Source organism: Astatotilapia calliptera, unplaced genomic scaffold, assembly GCF_900246225.1.
Source record: "Astatotilapia calliptera unplaced genomic scaffold, fAstCal1.2 U_scaffold_65, whole genome shotgun sequence".
Taxonomy (NCBI): domain Eukaryota; kingdom Metazoa; phylum Chordata; class Actinopteri; order Cichliformes; family Cichlidae; genus Astatotilapia; species Astatotilapia calliptera.
In genome coordinates this window covers 4,917-10,835 of record NW_020535806.1, presented here as the reverse complement: position 1 = coordinate 10,835, position 5,919 = coordinate 4,917, and the positions used below count along the sequence as shown (strand labels likewise).

The window sequence follows — 5,919 nt, the reverse complement described above, 5'->3', positions numbered from 1 at the left end:
GTCTCTGTGCTGAATGACTGACACTGATTCAAGCGCATGAGAAGAAAAAGCAGTGATTCTAGGCTCTTGTGTTTCTAGGTGCTGACAGATTCATGTTTAAGCATTGCCTGAGATTTCAGTGTGCAGAAAAAGGACATGAAAATGAGTGGAAGGAACATTTTTATATACAATATTTGATACTTAAAGACACATTTTGACAGCAGTGGCGTTTCCACACCAGATTTACCAGGGTGGGCTCTGGGTGTTTTTTCATGGGGGCACAGAACCAAAACAAGAGGCAACATTGAACTGTTTTTTTTTATTGATTAGCATTCAAATATCTCAGTGAAAACAGAACAAAGATCTACCACAAAGCAAGAAAGCATGAGACAAGGCTAATCAAAAGGTATTGGCTGAAGCATTTGCTTATTACGCCAACCCTTTTCCTGTTTCATCTAAGAAGTGAATTTATTGGGAGCACAAACAAAGTGAATGAACATTTCACAATCAAACAGGAGATTTCACACCCTGCACATCTTTAAAAAGCACTGACTGACATCACTGTGGACCGAAACGCCTGCACGCATGGCAACAGGCAGAGTCCATAGTTACAGAGAAGTTGAGGAGGACTTTCCTACCAGCTGGGCTGGAAGCTGCGCCTCCTGTCCCCCATTCATGTGGTGAGGATCGTCCTCACACTGGGGGGTCGTCCTCCCTCCTGCTGATGTCTGAAAGAGACGAACGTGGAGGAAACATGAGGCTGTAACTGAGAACTACAGTAACTTATTACTTTATCTTTTCATTAGTGTTAATGATACTGTGTGGAGTGTAATCACAGGGCAGTGTGAGACACACAAGGCTGTGTGTCTCACACTGCCCGTGTCCTCCTCTCTGTAGTTCCCTCACGCTCTCCATCTTTGCTATCAGGGAACAAATGTCTGCTTTTCTTTAATGTCAGCTGATGTTGTTCCAGCTGTGACGCTGAGCTCCTGTCTCAGCTTCATTTTTCATGCACGGTTAAAGGATGAGGTCTGTCTCTGAGCCTGTGCGGATTTGTTCAATGTTAAAGCCATGACGCTGGGTTTCACTGTGACGTCAGCAAACCGTACCGCTTACCTTCGTCTCTTCACCTGTTTCCACGTTAGTCGGCTCTATGCGCGCTTCTTTCTGAGCGCGAATGTGCTGAGAGAGCGAGTGTGCAGCGCCCTAACGAGTCCGTGATAAACACAAACTAGAACACTAGTTCCAGTCCCAGCGCTAAATTAATTCTTCATCGTCTCTTCAGGCTTCACGGTACGGCGGGACAGTGAGCCGTGATTGTGAGCCGCGGTGGAGACACCCGCCTCTCGTCCGCCGCATAAGTTTTCTTGCGCGTCTACACTCTGCTTTACGGCAGCGCCTTTTCTCCTGTGCTGATCACAAACATGGACGCGCGCTCACGTATAAAACATACGGGCGCGCGCACACATACCAGCAGCCTGATTGCGTCTTTTTCAAAAAATCATTAAAAATCATCCCTGATAGTTGACGTAAAACTTTGAACACATCCTTCCTCTGCTCCACCTGCTCTACGCCTGTGCTCAGTTTCATCCCAAACTGCGTTCATGCTCCCGAGAAATCAAAGAACAAGTCTGCTGAAATGTAACAACTTTAGAGGAATGTGATAAACTCATGTTAAACATTTATTAAAAACCATCTGTGATTGTTGATATGAAACTGTCAGTTGAACACTTCTTTGGGTTACCTTCTCTACATGGGTGCCAACTTTCATTACTTTTCACTCATATTATACAGTATATACCAGGGGCGATTCTAGGATCAGAGCTTTGGGGACTGCGGTCAAGTGAGCCCTCACTTACGAAGTCGCAGTCAAGCTAGCCGCCCCGCCAGCCGCACCTAAAATGTTGTTGCACTACTCTTACGCATATTACGGTATAGGTGCCGACTGGCTTAGAAACGAAGTGTTTTCTGTCCTCACACTATTTTACTTCACAATCCACTCCCAGTTTTGGTTTATCTCCACTTTCCCCCCTGTGATCCACAGCCCAAATTACTGTATGATTCAGAGAAAATTAACAATAAAATTTACCCAATTTACTCTACTGTACTTTTAATATTCTCATCTTTGAGCTCCGATTACAGGAAAACTGTAAGAGGTGACGCAGATATCTCACTGGATTATGACTCTGGGTGACCCCCACTCTGCACCCTGTGATCCACAGCAAAAATTACTGTACGGTTTTGGAGAAAATTCATAGCAAAATCTTCCCAATGTGCTTTACTGTACTCTACATATTAACATCTTTGAGCTCAGATTACAGGAAAACTGTAAGAGGTGACGCAGATATTTCACTGGATTATGACTCTAGGCTGTCGCCACTCTTCACCCTGTGATCCACAGCCAAAATTACTGTACGGATTTTGAGAAAATTGATATTAAACTTTGCACAATTTACTGTACTATACTCTATATATTCTCATTTTTGAGCTCCGATTACAGGAAAACTATAAGAGGTGACGCAGATATTTCACTGGATTATGAATCTAGGCCATCTCCACTCTGCACCCTGTCATCCACAGCAAAATTTACTGTATGGATTTTGAGAAAATTCATAGTAAAATCTTCCCATTTTGCTTTACTGTACTCTACATATTGACATCTTTGAGCTCAGATTGCAGGAAAACTGTAAGAGGTGACGCAGATATTTCACTGGATTCTGACTCTGGGTGACCCCCACTCTGCACCCTGTGATCCACAGCCAAAATTACTGTACGGTTTTGGAGAAAATTCATAGCAAAATCTTCCCACTGTGCTTTACTGTACTCTACATATTGACATCTTTGAGCTCAGATTACAGGAAAACTGTAAGAGGTGACACAGATATCTCACTGGATTATGACTCTAGGCTGTCGCCACTCTTCACCCTGTGATCCACAGCCAAAATTACTGTACGGATTTTGAGAAAATTCATAGTAAACTTTGCACAATTTACTGTACTATACTCTATATATTCTCATCTTTGAGCTCAGATTACAGGAAAACTGTAAGAGGTGACGCAGATATTTCACTGGATTCTGAATCTAGGCCATCTCCACTCTGCACCCTGTGATCCACAGCAAAAATTACTGTATGGATTTTGAGAAAATTCATAGTAAAATCTTCCCATTTTGCTCAACTGTACTCTACATATTGAAATCTTTGAGCTCCGATTACAGGAAAACTATAAGAGGTGACGCAGATATTTCACTGGATTATGACTCTGGGCGACCCCCACTCTGCACCCTGTGATCCACAGCCAAAATTACTGTATGGATTTTGAGAAAATTCATAGTAAAATCTTCCCATTTTGCTCAACTGTACTCTACATATTGACATCTTTGATCTCAGATTACAGGAAAACTGTAAGAGGTGACGCAGATATTTCACTGGATTATGACTCTGGGTGACCCCCACTCTGCACCCTGTGATCCACAGCCCAAATTACTGTACGGTTTTTGAGAAAATTGATAGTAAACTTGGCACAATTTACTGTACTATACTCTATATATTCTCATCTTTGATCTCAGATTACAGGAAAACTATAAGAGGTGACGCAGATATCTCACTGGATTATGACTCTGGGTGACCCCCACTCTGCACCCTGTGATCCACAGACAAAATTACTGTACGGTTTTGGAGAAAATTCATAGCAAAATCTTCCCACTGTGCTTTACTGTACTCTACATATTGACATCTTTGAGCTCCGATTACAGGAAAACTGTAAGAGGTGACGCAGATATCTCACTGGATTATGACTCTGGGTGACCCCCACTCTTCACCCTGTGATCCACAGCAAAAATTACTGTACGGATTTTGAGAAAATTGATAGTAAACTTTGCACAATTTACTGTACTATACTCTATATATTCTCATCTTTGATCTCAGATTACAGGAAAACTGTAAGAGGTGACGCAGATATTTCACTGGATTATGACTCTGGGTGACCCCCACTCTGCACCCTGTGATCCACAGCCAAAATTACTGTACGGTTTTGGAGAAAATTGATAGTAAACTTTGCACAATTTACTGTACTATACTCTATATATTCTCATCTTTGAGCTCAGATTACAGGAAAACTGTAAGAGGTGACGCAGATATTTCACTGGATTATGACTCTGGGTGACCCCCACTCTGCACCCTGTGATCCACAGCAAAAATTACTGTACGGTTTTGGAGAAAATTCATAGCAAAATCTTCCCACTGTGCTTTACTGTACTCTACATATTGACATCTTTGATCTCAGATTACAGGAAAACTGTAAGAGGTGACACAGATATTTCACTGGATTATGACTCTAGGCTGTCGCCACTCTTCACCCTGTGATCCACAGCCAAAATTACTGTACGGATTTTGAGAAAATTCATAGTAAACTTTGCACAATTTACTGTACTATACTCTATATATTCTCATCTTTGAGCTCAGATTACAGGAAAACTGTAAGAGGTGACACAGATATTTCACTGGATTATGACTCTGGGTGACCCCCACTCTGCACCCTGTGATCCACAGCCAAATATACTGTACGGATTTCTGATAAAATTAAATCCTATTCCATTACCAAACAAAATGAGTTCATTGAAGTATTTGCTTAACTACAAGAAATGTCTTTCCACACACAATTTAAATTTTTCAAAATGTCATTCACACACCACCTCAAGTAGCAACTTTAGTTTTAGACATTATTTATTCAGTGCTTAATCACAACAATAGTCAACTTAAGGCACTTACATAATAAGTTAAACCTTACAATAATACATACAGAGAAAAACCCAACAATCATATGACCCCCTATGAGCAACAGTGGGAAGGAAAAACTCCCTTTTAACAGGAAGAAACCTCCGGCAGAACCAGGCTCAGGGAGGGGCGGCCATCTGCCTCAACCGGTCAGGGTGAGAAATTACATTTCTCAGATTACTGATTTCTCATATTACTACTACACAGTTTAGATATATTGTTATTCATTATCTGTCATCACACAAATCAACCCAAAAAATCAAAAAGGAAATACTTGAGGTACGTGCACAAAGCAAGAATGTTATACACATTGTGTTTTACACATGTGTTCCTCAAAACACCAATAACAACTATAAGCAGATATTCAAGTAGCTTTCACCGCATGTGGAATTAGGTTACACAAAGCACACACTTCCACTCTGTCTTCTGAGCACTGCTGAGCTGTTCATTTGTCATGTCCAGGCATTCAGAATGGAACCAGCGGTTGCAATTATCACACTGGATCTGTAAACAAAAACATATGAACTTTCATAAACACATTACATAAATAATTCTGTTTTAATCAATTACAATCATTAAAGACACAGAGTCAAATATTTTTGGAAGATAACATAAAACAATTTTTAAAAATACTATACCCAGTCAGTGATGGAGGGTCCTGGATTAGGTGGTTTCACCGTTGCACACATGGCACAGTTGTTGTCACTGTCAAATACTAAAACATAATATATATATATATATATGTTAGTGTTCATCAGTTTGACACAAATAAATATGTCCATTTGAAGAAGATATTACACACCGGAGGCCTCAAGTATTGTCTGTGCAAATGTCCTTCGTGCCTGGGCCATCTCTTTTTTGGTCGTCAAAAATGTCATTTCTGGTTTATTTGGGAATGCTTCCATTACTGGTGTGAATGTGCGAGTGAATGTGAATGCGAATGGTTGTCTGTCTCTGTGTGTTAGCCCTGCGACAGACTGGCGACCTGTCCAGGGTGTACCCCGCCTCTCGCCCCATGACAGCTGGGATAGGCTCCAGTGCCCCCCGCGACCCTGAAAAAGGATAAGCGGAAGCGGATGGATGGCTTCCATTACTTCTTTGGCCATCTGAAATTAAAAAAAAACAACAAAAACAATTAATTGAAAACATCTGCAAATGTTACACTT

General features: G+C 41.2%; 1 long non-coding RNA gene across 1 annotated transcript; it reads right to left on the bottom strand.

Moving 5' to 3' along the window:
* Nucleotides 1-5,243: 5,243 nt before the first annotated feature.
* On the bottom strand, nt 5,244-5,611 carry LOC113018342 (uncharacterized). The gene is made up of 3 exons (XR_003271772.1): nt 5,556-5,611; nt 5,392-5,468; nt 5,244-5,257 (listed from the first exon to the last, which is right to left on the bottom strand). It is a non-coding gene; the product is annotated as an uncharacterized LOC113018342 (long non-coding RNA).
* Nucleotides 5,612-5,919: the final 308 nt, after the last annotated feature.